This window comes from Sus scrofa, chromosome 7 (genome assembly GCF_000003025.6).
Source record: "Sus scrofa isolate TJ Tabasco breed Duroc chromosome 7, Sscrofa11.1, whole genome shotgun sequence".
Classification (NCBI taxonomy): domain Eukaryota; kingdom Metazoa; phylum Chordata; class Mammalia; order Artiodactyla; family Suidae; genus Sus; species Sus scrofa.
The window spans coordinates 99,232,246-99,252,205 of record NC_010449.5 but is presented as its reverse complement, the minus strand read 5'-3'; the positions used below and the strand labels follow the sequence as shown (position 1 = coordinate 99,252,205).

The 19,960-nt window shown below is 49.0% G+C and overlaps 1 protein-coding gene across 7 annotated transcripts in view; it reads right to left on the bottom strand.

The window, feature by feature from the left end:
• Positions 1-19,960, bottom strand: part of IFT43 (intraflagellar transport 43) — a 98,548-nt gene that overhangs the window by 2,231 nt on the left and 76,357 nt on the right. The window lies entirely within an intron of this gene.

The window sequence follows — 19,960 nt, the reverse complement described above, 5'->3', positions numbered from 1 at the left end:
AATTAAAGAATTACTGCCTTTGCCCGGTGAGCCTCACCTATGGGTAGAGGGGCTTTCTTTGTTTTAACCAGTCTGCATAGAGGAAAAAAACAAGATGGGATGGGGGAAAAAAAAAAAAGCGCCAAGCTGGACAAGGCAGTCCTGGAAATCCCAGATCAAGTACAAATACTAAAAGGAAGGAAAATTCCAGAAAGAAGAGAGTAATGAAGACATCCTTCATTTTTGCTTCCATAGACTGGATTGGCTTCTTTTAAAAAGAGACAGAGAATCATTCCAAGAACAGCTGGCAAGCCCCTTGTCACTTTCGGGCTATGCATTATTTAGGCTTTGCGATGGTTCTAGTCAAGCTAGGCCCGAGTATATAAATGTCAGTTCCCAGCCTGGCGTCTTTATTATTGCTTCTGACGAAGTTACACATGCTGTACCTGGAAAGAGAGAAAGCATGCAAGGGAGAGACGGAGGCACAGAAAAGAAGACAGAGAGAAAGAGACAGGCAGAGAAAGAGGGTGATTAAAAGGATGAAAAGGGATGGAAATAAAAAAAAATGCTGATAGGGGAATAAAGAAGACACATACCCTCCCCCCGCCTCCCCCCCACCCCCGACCCTGGAAATAATGAATCACATTCAGCAAGTCTTCTAGAAAGAAGCTGTTCGGAGCCTAGATTATATCTCTCTATCCTGCTAGATGGAATTCTCTAATTTTCTATTTCTTATGCTAATAGAAATTCAGCTTGCTTGTTCCCTCTTGCTCTAAGTGATGAAGAGAGTCTATGTGAGGGCTGCTGACAGCACTGTTGTCCCCGAGCCCAGGCAGAGTGGGGCTCCAGGCTGGCGGAGCTGCCAGGGCCCTGCGGTGGGGCGGGGGAGGGGGGGAGAAGCTGGCCATGCCATGTGCCATCAGCAGTGTGACAGTTCCGGAGTGAGACAGTTAGCGGCTCCTGGCTCTCCTCGGGTGCACAGAGCCCAGCCTGAGATGAATATTCAGAAGTTGGTAAGGAAATGCCCCCTGCTGGGCTTAGGGCTCAGGACAGGGGTCTTCCCCAAGTCCCCTCTCCCTCCACGATGTCAGCATTTGGGTCCTGTCAACTCTGCCCAGCCTCTCCCAGCTCTGAAGAGCTGCACTTCTGCCCAATGTCCACTCTGACTCCCTGTGGGCTTCCTTCTTCGTGCCCACCCCCTCCCAAATGTGCACAAAGGAACGTGAGCCTGGCCCATCTGTGACAGAGCAGAGGTCAGCTCAGGCCTTGGCAAAAGGGCCGCTCAGAGTGGCACTGGTGGGGCTGGCCACACAGTGGGATTTCTCTCTAATTGGAAGCCTGGTGCCCAGCAGAACCCGGTGAACGCCTGAGTGGGACCGAGCCAGCGATGACAGCCAGACCAAGGCAAGCTGGAACATTCCGGCGCAGTGACAGCTTGAGTCACTGCCGCAGAGCCAGGCCATCCAACTCCCGGCCCCAGTGGAACAGGTGGCCGCAGAGCAGGTTTTGGGCAAACTTCAAAGAACTTCCTAATTTTACCATTTCTGATTTACAATCACAGACCCGTGCTTGCTTATGGGTACAGAACATGTTCCCAGGAGTTTCCGTCCTCTTTTCCTCCTCTCCTCCTTCCCTCCCTATTTCTCACACACACCTAGAAAACAAAAACAGGCTGGAGAAATCCGCTTCTTCATTAAATGACCTGCATGGACGGATCCAGCCCTACCTGCAATGACGGCAGCTCCTTTGACCCGCGAGCCTGGCTCAGTGACCTAGTCTGATTCAGGGCGGTCAAGTTTCACATTTAAAAGCACATGATTTGGGAGTTCCCGTCGTGGCGCAGTGGTTAACAAATCCAACTAGGAACCATGAGGTTGCAGGTTTGATCCCTGGCCTTGCTCAGTGGGTTAAGGATCTGGCGTTACCGTGAACTGTGGTGTAGGTCGCAGACGCGGTTGGATCCCGTGTTGCTGTGGCTCTGGTGTAGGCCAGAGGCTACAGCTCCAATTCGACCCCTAGCCTGGGAACCTCCATATGCCACAGGAGTGGCCCAAGAAATGGCAAAAAAAAGACCAAAAAAAAAAGCACAGGATTTGAACAGAGACAACAGGAGGAATAAAGGAGCCCGCTCTAGCCCTGCTGAAAGACTAGCGCTATTTTAAACATTTTAATAATGATGCCAACTCTAGTTTCGTTTTTTTCAGCGCTGGTAATAGTAAGAACATTAACGGAAACAATGGGTTAGTTAAATGGCTGAGAGTGCAGGCACTGGATGCAGGCTGGCCGGCTTCAAATCCTGGCTCCCCCATGGCCTAGTTGTGTGACTTCATCTTGTCTGTGCCTCAGTTTCTTCAGCTGTACAAAGGGAATCATAATTACACCCTTCCCATCTGGTTGTCCTAAGTATTACGTGTAATGATCTCTGTAAAATATCAAGCACTATGCTCAGTCTATAATAAGTATTCTATCTTATTCATTTAGCGGGCATATTATTGAGCATGGAGAGAAACAATATGGCTTTCCCCTCATTTTCTCACTGAATCCTGCCCAGTCATCACCATTTTCCAGAGGACAATACTGAGGCTCAGCACGATGAAGCAGCTTGCAAGATATGAGATCATTAGTGAGGGATAGGGCCAGGCTTCCAGCTCAGGTTCGACTGCAAACCCTGGACCGTTACACACACACACACACACACACACACACACACACACACACACACACACACACACACACACACACAATTTTTGCAGATGTACTGTGCTTGCAAAGACGCCTCCCCCCAGGGGAGGCATAAGACAACTGCCTACAGCCGGGCAGCTTTGCTTTTCCTAAGACTCGGTGTCCTCTGTTCTTGGGTGCTTCTCTGTATCCCAAGAACCATAAATAAATGAAGTCTCTCCCTCACCATATGCCCAACTGGTTAATTCCCCACAATGAGGCCAAATGGAGCAGAAAGAAAGGTGGGCCAACACGGGAGAGCTCAGAGGCGCTCTCCCCACTGCCTGTGTCTCTCTAAACCAGCCCCTAGGAGAAGAAGGTGGCTGGACATCTCCAACGGCCCCAGGAAAGGGGACCTGGAGGTAAGAGGGCTGTGATGCCAGTGCCACAGGAGCAGGCACCCTCATCCTCCACCTTGGTTCCCTGGGGGTGGCGCCTCCGCTCCCAGACCCCCTGCCGCTGACTCCCAGCTCCGACTGCATAACAAAACGGGCCTCTCTGGCTCTTCGAATTTGCTCCCAGCCTCTTAGGTCAGCACAAGTTGTTCGCCTGTTTCTGGCCCCACGTGATGCCCAGTTAGCTATGCTGTGGGGAAACTGCACTTGTTCATTCATTCATTCACCCAAGGATGAATGAAAGAATGAAGCACCCACTCTGTCCTAGACGTGCCAGTAACAACAGCAAATAAAACGTCATGGGCCACGTCTTCATGGAGCACCAGTGCCGTGGGGGGATTGTAAACACAAATAAATGTAGTTTACTGCCTGCAAATTATAATGCACATGGTGAAGGAAACTAATTGGACTCTATGACCAAAAATAACAGGGAGAGCTCTGGTCTTATTTTTCAATGGTTAAAGTAATATCATATGTGATAATAAATTCAAATGCTATAGAAAAGTTTAAGATGAAAATGTCAGCAGTTCGTGTCGTGGCTCAGCGGTTAACAAACCCAACTAGTAGCCATGAGGATGAAGGTTCAATCCCTGGCCTTGCTCAGTGGGTTAAGGATCCAGCGTTGCCATGAGCTGTGGTGTAGGTCACAGACACGGCTTGGATCCTGTGTTGCCATGGCTGTGGTGTAGGCTGGCAGCTATAGCTCCGATTCAACTCTGACCCTGAGAACTTCGATATGCCACGGGTGGGGCCCTAAAAGGCAAAAAAAAAAAAAAAAAAAAAAAAAAGATGACAATGTCTTTTCTTATATGAACCCCAGCCATCTCCCTACAGGTAACTGCTATTAACCATTTTTCATATATATTTACTGAAAACAATTTCTGCACACACAGCAACATGTTCTTTTTTAAATGTGTGCGAATGGCATCATGTGACATATCCATTGTTCCAGGACTGACTTGTATCTTTCCTTTTCAATGTACAGATACATATTATTCTTTAAAATGTCCAGCTAGTATTCCAGTGAATGGATGCTGCACAACGCACTTCATTCAGTCCAGAGAGGATCTAATTTAGGATTTCTGGCGGTAGAGTAGGGAGCTGGGGAAGGTCTCTGAACTAGGACAGGGCAGCCGAAGGATCAACAAGACCAAGCCGGGCAGGGGACAGCGTGTGCAAAGGCACGATGAGGCGAGGGGGGACTCGCTAAGGAAGGCCGCTGTGGCTGGCGGGCAGGGCCTGGGGCGGAGTGCACAGGGTGAGGCAGGAGAGAAGGAGTCTGCTTCCAGGTGAGGAAGGACCTGCATCGATTGGCCAGGAAACACGGTCCTCTACGCAGCAGCCCTCCTGAGACACATGAGGAGCAAAGCAAGATGGATGAAGCATGGCAAAGCTGCAAAGGGAGGGTCTAGACATTTAAAAATTGAGGCTAAATGAGCAGATTAAGGACAAGGCACATTGTTTCCTTTGTGAATCATCCTGGAACCCAACAGGCAGAATTCCGAGCTTCCTACTCTGTCTTTCCACCACACTTTATTCAAGGCCACAGGATGGACCTCACCAGTTCGCGGTGGGCAGGGAAAGTGGAGTGTGCCTTCAGCCTACCTCCTAGACAGTAAACTCATGGTGGAGGGTGAGGTCCACGTCCCAGTCACGTCTGCAAACTAAAAGACAACGGTACAGAACTGAACCAATCAATGCTCTCAAATCTCAATGGCCACGTCCATCTTCTCTGTATCATTCCAGTTATAGCCTAAGTGGTACTGAGTCCCCAGGTTGCCTAAGCAGGATTACTTTCATAAGAACAACCAGAAGCAATCCCTAGCTATACTCCCTGAATTTGATGCCATCGGATGCTCACTCGGGAGCTGCAAAGTCTGCTGGGAAGAGCCTGTGCACATACAAGAAACAGTGGATGAGCGGGGACAAAGTTATAGAGGAAGAGTCATTCAAATGTGACCCCTGGGCATCCATCCCGAGGCTGGGTCACACTGCGCTTCACCAACCCTCCCTCCTGACCTCCAGCTTGCCCCACTGTACCACTCCACTTTCTGGAGCCCCCAGGAAACACTTGTTCGTGTACAGCAACAGCAGAAATAAGAGCGTATTTCAAAGAGAGAGAAGCGGCCAAATGGCAAAGTCGTTATGATACCAGCACTGGTATCATGCTAGTCTGCCAACAGATCTAACAACAAACCAACCACCAGATGTAATCACGGAAATAAACGAGGGGTGCCTGAATGAACAAGAGAAATAAATAACAGAAACACGTGGGAACACCAGTAGGATCAATTACAACTGGTTTTGAAGATGTGAGAAGCTGCCATTTGCCCTGAAATACATTCATTGCGGATAATACCGTCACGCCTGCATGCTAAAATGCTATGTACCCAGGGAGGTTCCAGAGGGATCCTTGCCGGCCCCTGTGGCTTGACAGGATGAAGCCTGCCTGTCCCAGACCTCTGCGATGCATGTTGTGAAAGCCTGCCATCACAACTGGCTGTTGTTTGCTCGTTTTGGTACCCCAAGAACAGAAAGTGATTTCTCGGACTGGGCTCAGCGCAGAATGAGTATACTCAGAGCATCACTAGGCTCCGTGGCTGGCATGTAAGTCTTCCTGAAGAGGAAGGAGAGAATGAGGGAGGTACCCCAATCTGGCCCCGGGTTCCACCCAGGCAAAGACGGGAGCCCTTCCTCTCTGTGTTCCTTTAGGTTCCACTCTTTGCTGATGCTCCTGGTTGGGGGCTTCTGAATGGAATCTCCTGGTCATGTCCAGAAGGGTTTCTAGACATACAGGAAGTCTCTTCTAAACTCCAGCACTCTCTGACCGTGACACCTGACTCCACGATACACGGGGGCATGCTGGCCTCCCTGCCAGCTTCCTCTGGGTGCTGACTGATGACATCTGCCCTCCTCACTTCACCCACCCACCTCACCCCTGACCGCAGATGTCCTGCATGGTCCCAGACCTGCTCCCCTGCCCAGGGGCCCGGCCACTGCAGAGCACTCTCGGGCTGCCAAGGGCTCGTGTCCACCTTTCCGAAGGCACAGCCATGTTCAACAACCAAGCCACCTGAAAAGGCCCTGGATCGATGCTTAGGGACACCCCAAGAAAAGCAGTCCAGACAACCCCCAATGTTATGCCCAAAGTCAACAGACCCTGAGCAGAGCTCAGAAGCAAGAGGAAAGAAGGTCCACATTTCTAGGAGATGGTAACTTTACACCCCAGATCATTATAATTTTTCTCTGCAGCTGCAAAACTTTGTTTTACTGAATGCTGTTACCTTCTGCATCACGTATGGGGAATTTTAAACAGGCAAATGGAAGAAGGTCTGATTGAAGATGAAGTTAAGTGAAAGAAATTGGTCTCATTTAGCACATGACAGGATTCATCTGTGTTCCCAAGTCCACTGAGGTGGCATCATGGGCGTTTCATATTCATGAGCTGCTGCGACACTGTGTCCCCTCATTTACAAAGAGCCGTGTTCAGCAAATTCTCTCCCTGTGGACACTCCATGCATTTCATGGTCTTGTCAGAGAGACATCAAACGCTCCAGTAACCAAATACCAGAAAATGGCTTTAATTAGTGGATCTCAATCGTATAAATAATTTTTTTTTCTAAGTGAAAAAATGGAGAATTTTTTTTAAAGGGAGAAGAAAAGGGGAAAGCGATAGGCAACAGGCTTCAATCACCCAAAGGAACAAGGGAAAAAGACGGTCCCAGAGGAGCTCCCGGGCTCCTGCATGCCCAGGATGGATCAGGGTTCCAAGGCAGAAATGCACCTGAAGGTCCCCGGTGGGTCTGCTTTATGAGGCCTGATGCCCGGCGATTTTACCCGTTCCGGCTGGGTCCAGCCGACAGCGTTCCTGGGAGGGGAGGAGAGAGGCAACGTGATGATGTTGGCTAGAGGGCCTGCTGCAGAGGCTGGACCACAGGACTGACCATGAGCAAAGGCGCCCAAGCAGGTCCCAGAGGAAGGGGGTGACAAGGAAGAAATGATGCCCATTCTGAGGTGCTGGCTTGGGGCGGGGGCTTGCCTGTGTGTCCTCTGTTGAGATGTCTCTGTAATCCTGCCAAGCCGCCTCCCTCACGCTGTTGGGGAAAGACATCAATGACCTCAAGGAGGACATCTGAACAGCTGACTGCTCCCCACTGCCCCCCGAGCTGCGGCAACTCTCCTGGCTGATGACAGGTCAGAGAGGAGGGCTTGGACCGAGCCCGGTTCTGAGACAAGCCAGGCCGCAGCGTGGCGGGGCACTGGCTGGACCGTGAGCAGAGGGGAAGCTATGCGGACAGCAGCGACAGAGCTCGTGGTCTTCTTTGCATGCAGAGACCCGGCCCCAGGACCTCACGGCAGAGGGATGGCAGCATGTTCTGGAAGAAACCAGAATGCAACAGCCCAGAACAAGCTCTTCCCCACCACCCGACCCAGTCCACCAGGTGCTGGGGAAGAGTCGGCATCCACCACGCAGAGGGGCGTCGACCAGGACGGACCCTTCGGAGCAATTCGTAGGCCCTGCTCCTGGGAGATAAGCTCAGCCCAGCAAGGGTTCTCTGTAGGGAGGAGCCTGACATGGTGGGAGGACGGCAGTGTCACCTGCTGGGGTGACCTCTAGGGAGCATCGCACACTGGCTACCCACGGTGGGAGGAAATGAAGAACAATGAACAAGGCTGCTCCCTGCCGCCCCCCCGCCCCAGCTCCCTGGAAGCTCCATGGCGACTCCAGCTTTGATCTGTGATGTGTTAAGGACAAAGGGGGGTAAAGGAGGACTTTAAAGGTGATGAGGAATGAGGCGGCTGGAAGGAACCGAAACTGAGGACTCGCCACCCTCTTCAGTGAGGCCCAAGACGAGCGACACAGTATTAACGTGACAGGGAGCGCCTTCTCAGAGCCGCCGGTGCCAGTGTGTTAGAAACCAGGCATATCCGATTCTATTTCATCCTCTTCGCGTTACGCTGAAAAAAACAAGACAAACTACACTGCTTTTATTCTAAATCCTTCGGTTTTTGTATTTTTCCTTATATATATTTATTAAAAAAATGCTCCTTTGATCGGTGCCACCCGTGACACCCCCACATAAGGCAGGCTTCTGAGCGGCTCCCTCCACGCAAGGCCACTGCTGGTGACAGCCAGCTGGTTTTGATCACAGCCATTCCGGATCGGATTTTCATAAGATAGATGAGGAGTCTTAGTGCTGCTCTTTCTCTTATCAGATGAGAAACAGAGGGGGAGGGGGAGGACGGGTCCTGAGGGAACCGCGCAACAATCAAGGGCTGCCTGGTTCTTTCTCTGTCCCTCCGCTGCTGCAATTTTCAAAGGCATTTGCCTCGGGCACTTTTAAATGATGGTGTCTCAATTCTGTAATCATCTTTCAAGAGCTTTCTCTTCAAGGGTCTTTTAGGTAAACCCAGTCCGTCAACCACACTTATGGACTCAGGAATCACAGTCCCAGTATGTGTCCTCGTGTGTGTGAGTGAGTGTGTGTGTGTGAGTGAGTGTGTGTGTGTGTGTCTGTGCGTGCAGGCAAGTACACATCTACACACACTGAACATCTGGGCATTTTTACGGAGCTTGGGAGGACCTGAAGCTGGAAGGGAAGAGCTAGCACTTGGCCACATCAAGTTCCTCTCCTGCTAGAGAAAGAGGGTCCCCTATCACCTCTCCCTTGGATTTCTGCTATCCTAGGCTTCATTATCTCAGGTCCTCCTTTGGAAACTAATCGCCACCTGTGGTAAGGGAGGAATTCTCGCCCTAAGGTCAAGGGATGTGCTGAGGCCAGCCTCAAACGCAGTCATGCCTGTTCCTTGCCATCTCACCAAAGCGATGACACCTGGCGGTCAGACTTCAGGATGAGTCAGACACCATGGCCACCTGCTTGGAGAACATGGTCCCCAGGCCACCACCTGCTATGGTTTGCTTACAAAGACTGTTTGGGGCACACTACAAATCCACCTGTCTTTTTTTGTTGCAGAGAACACCGTACCTCTTCTTTCTACAGGCCCCACCCCTTGAAACAGACATCCTAGGGCACCGAGCCTCTATTTCGTTCTAGCAAATAAAAATCTAAGGACTCCATGATGTCCCCAGGCAGTGGTTCTCATCAATATGGTCTCACCTCCTCTCAGCCCTCATCCGCCCACTCCCTTCACAGCAGTGAGGAGAAGTGCCGATGCCTCTCCGGGGAGCTGGACCATGGCCTGCAGTCACAGCTGGGACAGTCTCACAAAACTAAATGGGATTAGCTTTGTCCTACTCTGATCCTGTCTTCTGTATTCAACCGGGACAGAATCCAAGGAGTTCCAGAATAAATACCCTGATCTCTAACGCGTTCAGGGAGAGTTAGCGCTCTTTTACTTTTGTCTGTGCTTAATGTCGGGTGATTTATTATTAATCACATTCTTCCAAACAGACTCTGGCGTGCCAGAATGCTGACGGAGCCATCTCCGTGTTCCTGGATGAAGGTGACCACAACCCGCTGCCTTTACAAGGTGTGTGCACGCGTGCTCAGTGCAAGGCTTCTGTCTCATGTTCCCCATCCTACCCCTTCTGGTGGAGACTTGACAGTAAGCTGCTCACATGAACAAAGCAAATGGAGTCCCAGGGAGGTCACGGTCAACTATGTCCCGGGCAAAGATGTCTGGGACGGAAAGTCTAGAGAGCCCGGTGCGACCCAAAGATCACAGGGGGCACTAGGGACCTAGAGCATTCTGCTCCCACTGCGCCAGGGGAGCAGGAGGTCTGGGCTGTGGTCTGGGCTGTGCTCCGCAGCTGGACCAGGGGGAGGTGGGGAAAGACGGAGGGGACGAAGCAGAACAGCTGAAATCTGCTCTGAGCTTAATTCTGTTTTCAAAACTTCCCCAACAATCTGCAATCTGCCTCTTCAAGAGGCAAGGAGAACACAGCCAAACCAGTCTCTACTACTGGGTTTGCTGAATCAAGTAGTCCCATCACATCAACTCCTAGACACCTGCTCTATGAGGGTGCGTGCTTTTCCCAGGGTAGGCTCACGGGACCCTGAATCGCCTCCTGCGAAAAAGAAAACCAAGTCAAAACAACTTCCTTTGCTGCATTAAGGAAACTTCTGGCACGTAGCCTTAACGTCTCTGGCATCTCACTTGCTCTGGGACCATTCCTGGCCAAATCCACACTGGGGAGTCGAGAAGTCCGCCCTGGGGCCTCAAGAGTCTACACCCATTAGAGTTCATTTTTCTTTTGCTGCCAGGAATGTGTCTTAACTGTCTATCGAGGAAGACCCAGATCCCGATTCCTAGTCCACGGAGTTGACCTCAGCCCGTACCTGTTGAGGAGCCAGGACACCTGGGTCCCGGATCTGCCCCTTATTTGCTGACCAAAATAAGGTCAGTTATTGTCAACTCTGGTTCTAAGTTTCCTTATCACCACAACGATCCTTTTCACCTTCTACCTCTAAAACATCCTTATTTCTGGGATGTCCAATAGAATATACCTTGTGATATATTAAAAAACAAAACAAAACAAAACACCTCTCTGTCACATCTGCCTATGGACGCATCTTTCCCAGTGTTCTAGCCACAGCCCGGGTCTGCAGGGAAAGTGGCTGAGTCTTTGTTTAGAGAATCACTGCATAGAAAAGCTCCTTTTCTATAATGTGATGAACGTGCATAGGTGCCACCTGTGGCCCATGGTGACCTTAGCTCTGTATCACACCATGACCCAACAGCCCTGGAGGGGCCTCTCTGATGGCCCAGGCAATCTTTTGAGTGTCCCCTGTCTCTGAGATATCAGTCTGTCTCCTCAGCTGTGTCTCAAAAGATGGGGCTGGTAGGAGGGCCCCACCCAGAGGCCTCCATGGCCCAGGTGGCTCCCTGTGGGGTCTCTGTTCTGAACTCTCCAAAGTCCCCAGTATTCACGCTGCCACCCACACAAGCCCAGTGACATGCCTTCCTCTCACCCAGCACAGGCACAAGAATTCATCCTTGAGAAGCCATCTCAGCAGATTGGAGCAACAAGGAAGTCTAAGATGAAGGAAAGGAACGGTTCAACCTGGAGACTCTGCTTGAAGTCACAGGGCTCTAAAGACCTGGTCTCTTTGGCTTTTCTCTACTCAAGTTGGGGTGTTGTTGACAGGATGTCACAGGGAGAGGTCCAGCAGAGCTGAGGACTGGGGCCAGCAGGTAACTCTGAGAAGCAGGAACAGAGACTAAATCTGCAACAGGGCACTGGCAAATGAGTGGAGGCAAGCTCCCCTGGTTAGCAGGGTTGAAAAAAGGAAACTAACACTTTGACAGCAAAGAGGAAGGTGGTGACAGCAGGTGTTCAGAGTCACGAAGGCCACGTCCCAACTCCAGCTCCACCACTTCCCAGCGGTGACGTGCTGCAGCAGCTGCTGCTGGCTCGTCAGAACCCAGGGCTACGCTTTTAGGAACATCGCATGCAGGTTGTTAAACAGAAACATTGTTAAAGATGAAATTATACATCTTATAATTAAATAAATTGTATTACAAAGGTACCTATGCTCTTGAAAAATGGACCTCTATCATGGAAATACGATACATGGCTGTGTGACTGTCCATCTCATCCCAGTTCTGTGGTCAGCGATGTCCAACTGGGAAACTGAAGCCAGTTGTTGTCAAAGTGTTAGTTTCCTTTTCTCAAGTCCGATGTGGAGTATTTACACCACAGAAATCGGCAAACACTACCATTGGGGACTTCTTCCCTTGGAGAGCTGGCTGTTAAATATTTACCAACACATCTCTGCTTATTAGCTTTGTGAGCTCGTGAGTTTTAACTACACAAGGCTTCAGTTTCTTCCGCTGGAAAAGGGTGATGATCATAGTGTCTCCTCAAAGACACATGGTGAGGATGAACTCAAGTACTGCAGGGGAAGCAGCACAGTGCCTAGCTCTTGGTAAACACAAACATTAATTGTCAACCCCATTTTCTGTATGAAGGACTTCTTCAAATTTCACACCCAATACCTGATCAATAGAACAAAGCTTAACAAAGCACAGAGACAGCGAATCCTTGGACCACTGAGTCCCGCCCCACCCCAGCCCTGCCACCTTCTGCTCTGGATATTTAGCTAAAAGGAGTTCCCGTGTGGGCATGTGTCAGGGAGGGGTGGGGAGGCAAAACCTGAGTGTCTAGTCCTGGTGTCTTTGAGTTTAGAAGAGGGAATTGATTTTAAGGAGCATTATTTAATAAAAAAAAAAAATCAGTGTTGGTTAGGGTAGTTTTTAAAAAATTAGGGCAGCAAAGAGACTAGGTTTGGATACCATTTAAGAAGTCCCATGTGCTGTATTAAGCTTAAGGAGGTGACTGTCAACATAATGAAACATTCTTACTAAGCAAGGGAAAAGAACTGAGACATCAGGGTCCGAGTCATCTGCACTTAAAGAATTCTTTCCACTTTCTCTTTCTCTGCATTAAAACTGCTGGGGCTAAGAGCGACTGCTGTGGGCAGGAGAACAGATGAAGGCTACGGTGGAAGGATTAAGCAAGGGGTGAGAAAGAGCCCAGAAGAGTTAGAAAGCCTGGAGACAGAGATGAACGGGGAGAGCGGTGATCGCCCACCACAGATAGTATTTTTCTAATTTCACTGACAGTCTAGCATCTCACATCTCATCCAGCCTCATTGCTTGGCTGTGTTCAGCCACTTTTACCTATTTTCCCTGTTGACATGGATAGAAAATTGAGCAATTACCCTTAAACTCGGAGCTCTCAGATCATCCAGATTGCTACACTTGCAGAATTAAGTCCCCAATTGCCCCTGGCTAGAAGTGGCTCAACTCAGCCTGTCCTTTAGGAATTACACACTTTCAGGTTGGCCATAGGATTGATTATTCTTTAGGTTTTGAGGCATTCAATTCTGTCAAAACTGGACCCTAGGATGCAAAGAGCACAGCCCTCTCCAGTGGGGAGGAGGCGCACACCAGAGGCATTGGGAGCTACCGGGAAGAGGGAGTTAAAATTCCGCCCACAGTCCTGAGTCACACCAAGATGCGATGGTTACACGCAAGAAAGATGTAATTCTTTTTTTTTTTTTTTTTTTTTTTTGTCTTTTTGCCTTTTCCAGGGCCACTCCCGCGGCATATGAACATTCCCAGGCTAGGGGTGGAATCAGAGCTGTAGCCACCAGCCTACGCCAGAGCCACAGCAACTCGGGATCCAAGCCGCATCTGCGACCTACACCACAGCTCACGGCAACGTTGCATCCTTAACCCACTGAGCAAGGCCAGAGAATGGACCCACAACCTCATGGTTCCTAGTCGGATTTGTTAACCACTCAGCCACAATGGGGACTCCTGTAATTCTTTTTTTAAGCTCCTGTTTTCAGAGTCTTTCCACCTTTTAAAGCCATGTTTTGGAGGCTCACAAGATCTTTCCTAATTTGAATTTAGCTCCAGGACAAACTTTTTGAAAGTTGAGTCCATATCTAACTGTGTTTTCAGAAATTATCTCAATCTGAATACTGCTCATCTTTTTTAAAGACAAAGGATTTCTTTTTTTTCCATTTGTGGGCCTCGCAATGTTCCTCTTTCAAGTTTCACTATCTAGGCAGAGGTCACCTTCTGAGAGTTGGATTTTAGAGCTGGAAGAGACCAAACACAGGCCTGGAAACATTTCTGGGGTCAGAGAAGTGACAGGACTTTGCACCTACTATCTCCTCTACCGGGTCCCCCCCAGCCCCAACTTCCACCCCTCCTTTGCTGGCATCTTCTACTCTTCCTTCGAACTGACGTTTAAAATTTGCTGCTTCAGAAGGGCCCTCCCGATCACCCAACCCAACTCAGGTCTCCACATTACTCTCATGCACCCTCTATTCTTCCTTCAGACGAATCAACTGCAATTTGTCCTATTTATCTGTGTGACTACTTGTTTAGTCCCCATTTCCCCAACTAGACTGTAAGCTGGATGAGGACAAGGACTAAGAAGGTTTTGGACACTGTCGTACCCAAACATCCCACACAGCAGGTGTACAACAAATAGTGGCTAAAGGACTGAATGAATGATCTGCCCAAAGTCACTTGTAAAGACTGGGTTCAGTCCTATTCCAGAGCTGGTGTTCTTTCTCCAACATCATACAACCTTCCACGATAGAAGAAGTCTAAAGGCCTTAGGGCAAACCAGAAGCTTGATTCCAAGAATAGGAAGGGATAATGAAGCCACTAAAGGAAAGACCCATTTTGCTATTCTACAATTTGGGGACCCTGAGGTCCTTTGGGGGCTATTCTCCCTCCTGTGAATCTCAATTTCCCTGAAGCATTGTACCAGCTCTGTAAGTCTATCTAGAATCAGCAAATCAGATGATTGGCACTCTTCAAACTTCACTAAAGGCAGGTTAGATGGAGAGGCTGAGTATCTGTGGTTGCGAATGGACCAGAATGAGGGCTTAGCTCTGCAGAACCAGCTTCTCGCCTGGTTACCGTCAACTCCTCCATGTGGAGTCGCTTACCTTGGAAGGCTGTGCCCACGTCCCTCTGCTCAACCTAACCCCCAGCCTTCAGGACCCAGGCAAGTTCTTCCTTCTTCCTGAAGGGCTCTCAGCCCATGGGGATTACTTGCTCTTCTAACCTCACAGCCAGTAATAACGTCAATCACCAATACAGCAACAGCCGTTCGCCATCTCTGCCACTCACTACACTGCTCTCTTAGCCATGTCACTCTTGTAATGCTTTCTGTCTTTCACATTTTGTCCCACAAAGTTCTATGCTCCTTTTTAAATTTTATTTTATTTTGTTTTTATCTTTTTAGGGCTGCACCTCCAGCATTTGGAAATTCACAGACTAGGGGTCGAATCGGAGCTGCAGCGGCTGGCCTACTCCACAGCTCATGGCAACACTGGATCCTTAACCCACTGAGCGAGGCCAGGGATCAAACCCACATCCTCGTGGATACTAGTCGGGTTCATTACCACTGAGCCAGGACAGGAACTCCCTCTGTACTCCTTTAGAGCAGAGTCCTCCAAGGTCTTACGAAGGACCTGCACTTCACTTCCTACAGTGTAGATGCGTTTTGTTCTGTTCATAAAGTGATGTTTAAAAATTCTGTCATTTTTTTTTTTTTTTGGTCTTTTTTGTCTTTTTGTTGTTGTTGTTGTTGTTGCTATTTCTTGGGCCGCTCCCGCGGCATATGGAGGTTCCCAGGCTAGGGGTTGAATTGGAGCCGTAGCCACCAGCCTACGCCAGAGCCACAGCAATGCGGGATCCGAGCCGTGTCTGTGACCTACACCACAGCTCACGGCAACGCCGGATCGTTAACCCACTGAGCAAGGGCAGGGACCGAACCCGCAACCTCATGGTTCCTAGTCGGATTCGTTAACCACTGCGCCACGACGGGAACTCCAAATTCTGTCATTTTTGAAATATGAATTTGAAAACCTTCAGGTCATGACATCTCTCCTCCAAGCTCACCATAGGCCCCACCATGCTTTACAGTCAAACACTTCTGCTGCTTCAAGTGTTTATATTACCTGCCTGGCCCGGAAAAACATCTGAGCTTGGTCTTGCAAATGGTCCCACTGCGGTACACTCCAGTTAACCCACAGATCCCCAACCGACCCCTCCACAGCGCTCACTCTCCACACCTCACTCTAAAAACACACCTTCTTCTTAATGGCTCCTTCTTCCTCCTGTTTTTCTGTTCTCTTCCCTCGAGCTTAAGGCGTCAATGGACGCAAGGAAGTGCTTCTCCTCTCCCTCGCTTCCCCCAGGAGCACCGTGGGTCATGAGGAGGCTGAATGCGGAGAAATACACCTCGAGAGACTTGGCTCCTCAAAGTCTTCCACAAAAGCAGGGGAGGAAAGAAGACAGGGCGTTTCTCACTAGATCAGAGGCTCCTGGAGGGTAAGGGCAGTCTGACTTGGCACCATCTCCAGCAACCGGAGCAGCAGGGCCGTAGAATGCACTGTATGGAGAGCCTCGGCTCTGCTCAAGACAGCTCACCTCCAAGGTGGTGGGAGGAGGCCCTGGACCCTGGCTCCTCCTTTCTGTTCCCCGAGATTCATCTTTTCCTTTGAGACTGCTTGCTAATCACCCACCCCTACCAAGGACTAGAAGATGACATGCTGCCCCTTCCAGGTGATAATCCTCCTCATCAGTGACCTCAAAGAGTTCAGACGTGATTCTATGATGGGAACCAGGTGCCCAGAGACCTGCTTAACATCCTTGCCGCAGGAGCATCCATGGATGGTTCAGGGCCATCACTCATGGAGTCTCCCCATCCACTGGTTATTCCAAGTTCAAAGGAATAGCCTTCACCAGCCAACCAAGTAATTCCCTGAGTGAAGATAATTCTCAAAGCTAGTTATACGTAACATATGATTCCTATGGCATAATGGATTCTAAACATTCACATACAGTGAGATGGACTAAGTCAAGTGTGAAGTATAACATATGAACTGATTCTCCATTAAAGGACTTCGGCATAACTGCATGGAACACAGATTTCTGCCAGGTAAGAGGCGCCTCTTCTAGAAGTAACACCAAGTGCACTCCGACAAGAGAGGGTTTCTTGCGTCGAACCTCCAGAGCCAAAATAAAGGGAAAAGAGTACTAGAGGTAGTCTCTGAAAATAGGTATCTTTCTTCTCTCCTTCCTTCATGAAAACATATTCAGCTTCCTATCAACCATGCTCACACTCTATCTTACACACCTGGGAGCGGACATGAACACAAGCTCTCTGTGCAAGGAGGTGCCAATGGAGTGGAGGGTCGTACCATTTATTACAGCCCAGAGGCCAAGAGTGAGGCCTCTGAGGCCAAGATCTGCATTCAAATCCCAGTGCTGGGCTGTGCTGCGTTGGTCATATAGGGTGAGCACAGCTGCCTTCCAAATCCTGGGGCTGTCACTTACTAGTTGGGTGCCTTTTGGCAGGGTTACCTCTCTTTGCCTTAGTCTGCTCATCTTTAAAATGTGGATAACGAACAACTGAAATGACCCTCAGTGGGAAAACAGATAACCAGAATGTGGTATGTCCATACAGTGGAGGATTATCAATAAAAATGAACAGGCTAAGGATACATGCAACAGCCTGGACGAATCTGAAAATCATTCCTAGAAGCAAAAAAAGCCAGACACGCATATGTACACATGACTCAATGCACATGAAATTCTAGAAAATGCAAACCACTCTATCAAGACCGAAAAACAGATCATGGGTGCCTGGAGACAAAGTCGTAGGAAGGATGGACTGGAGGGTGGCATGAGAGACTGAAATGTTTTACATGTGGATGGTGGCGGTGGTTTAACTGGGGATATACATCTGTAAAAATTCAAATGGGCACTTTCATACTTTCCTGTGTGAAAGTCAGACCTCAATAAAACTGATTTAAAACGACTTTCCCAAAAATTTGTTTTGAAAATTAAATGAGAAAGAGATGGCTGTTCCCACTGTGGCTTAGTGGTAACGAACCCAACTAGTATCCATGAGAACATGGGTTTGATCCCTGGCCTCGATCAGTGGGTTAAGGATCCAGAGTTGCCATGAGCTGAAGTTGAGGTTGCAGATGGGGCTCGGATCTGGTGTTGCTGTGGCTGTGGCTGGCAGCTGCAACTCCGATTCCACCCTAGCCTGGGAACCTCTATATGCTCCAGGTGCTGCCATAAGAAGAAAAAGAAAAAAGAAAAGAAAGAAAAGAAAGATGTAAAACACTAGGCTTAGTGGTTGGCACACAGCAAATGTCTGGGAACGATGGTACTGGAGTGATGCGGAGGGGCCCATAGTATGTGAGTAGAGTGTTCCCTTGGGGGGTTAGAAGACCAGCATTCTCCTTTGAGTCCTGCTGTTTTGTATAATAATCTTGAAGCCTCAGTCTCTTAACATGTCAAATGGCAGGTCTGGACAAGATGGCCTATAGAGTGGCTTAAAGCTGTAACAGTTTGATTCCAATGTGATGACACCACAATGGCACCCAGTACATTCTAATATACTATTAATAATTAGTACATAGTTCTAATAATGCATCTATGATGCGTATAAACTTTAGTGTTCAGAGGGGTTTGCTGTAATATTTAACAGTTATTCCTGGAAATGTAGCATTTTCACACACTGAAAACAATGGAGAAGGTAGGATTTGAGAAGTCCTTTGAAGGATTTGGAAAGAAGTCCAAGGTAGGGTGGGGAGAGGTATGAAGAAGAGTCCCGGTTGAATAAGCACCCATAGACCATGAATTTAATAAGCACCTCAGAGTCACTGGCATCACAACTTCCAAGCACACTGTGCCTTAACCACCTAGCAATCTGTTCATGTCTGGCAGGGACCTTGCCTCCTTGAGTCCGTTGGCACATCCTCCTGGGGGTTACCCTGCTGCCCTATGCAACCAATGGCTGAGGCAAGAGTGTGTGAGCACAGGCTGACCCAAAGTGTGGCAGGAGCCACCAATCGCCGAGCATCACAGCTGCCAGGGTAGCAGTGCAGAGGACAACCTGGCAACATGTCTGGGAAAAAAGACTCTAGGAACAGAAGTGCAGGAGACCTCACTGAATAGGGTCACTGGGAATTATTATAGGTGAGGAAGTTTGGCAGCTAAGGGGATTTTAGTGAGTAGAGCTAAGGAGGAATATCTAGCAAAAAGAAATGAGCTTGTCAATAATAAGAGAAAGTGGAAAAGCAAAGAAAAGTGCTAAAGAATGATGGGTGCCTGCTCATTAGCACCTACTAACTCCTAGGGTGTGGACTGAACTCCTGATGATTCACTTTGCTATATACCTGAAACAAATACAACACTGTAAGTTAACTACACGCCAATAAAATTTAAAAAAACAAGAAGTAGTATTCTTTTCACACAACTCCCTCTCCAGTTCTCAATCCTGGCTTTGAGGCATCAGAGCAGGGCTATCAAACTTCACTGTGCAAATTATTTATCCAGGCAGTGCACTTAAATTAATGCAGATTCCCTGGGCCCAAACTCCAGCCTCTGCTTTGCGGTGGCCTGGCAATCTGTATTTTAACCATCATCCCAGAATATTTCACAAATGTCGTATATGACCCTCACCTTAATTCTGTGAAGTAGCTAAAGCACAGAGAACTGTGTAGTTGCACAGAAGGTTAGTTAAGAGAAAGCTTTGGGGGGGGGCAGGGAAGAGGGATGGATTGGGAGTTTGGGATTAGCAGATGCAAACTATTACATATAGAAGGGAGATGGGATTAGGATGGTGGAATAGAAGGACTGGAGCTCACCTTCTTTCATAAAAACAACAAAATTACAACCAAATGCTGAACAACTTCATCCAAATGGACTGGAAACTTTCAAAAAGATATCCTACTCCAGAAGACAAAGAGGAGGCCACATCAAGTGGTAGGAGGGGCGATTATGTGATATAAGCAGCCCTATATCTGCCGGGTGGGAAGCCCCACAGACTGGAAAGTAACTGTATCACAGAGACTCACCTACCGGAGTGAGAGTTTTGAGCCCCCAAAAGCATCTGGCATTGAAGGCCAATAGGGCTTGTGTGCAGGAAATCCACAGGACTGGGGGAAACGGAGACCCCATTCTTGAAAGGTGCACATAGACTTTCACATGCACTGGGTCCAGGGCAAAGCAGATGCTCCATAGGAATCTGGGTCAGACCTGACTGCAGTTCTCGGAGGACCTTCTGGGAAAACAGGGGGTGACTGTGGCTTGTTGTGGGGGAAGGACATTGGAGGCAAAGGTCTTGGGAATATTCATCAGTGTGTGTTCCTCTAGAGGTGGCCAGTTTGGGAAAATCTGGACCTACCCATCAGTGCTGAGAAGCCCCAAGCCAAAAAATAATCCAAGTGGGAATCACAGCCCCACCCGTCAGTAAACAGGCTTCCTAAAGACCCTCCTGGCACACAGCCTCCTCTAATCTCACCCAGAGATAAAGCCCCACCCACCAGAGAGATAGGAATTAGCCCCAC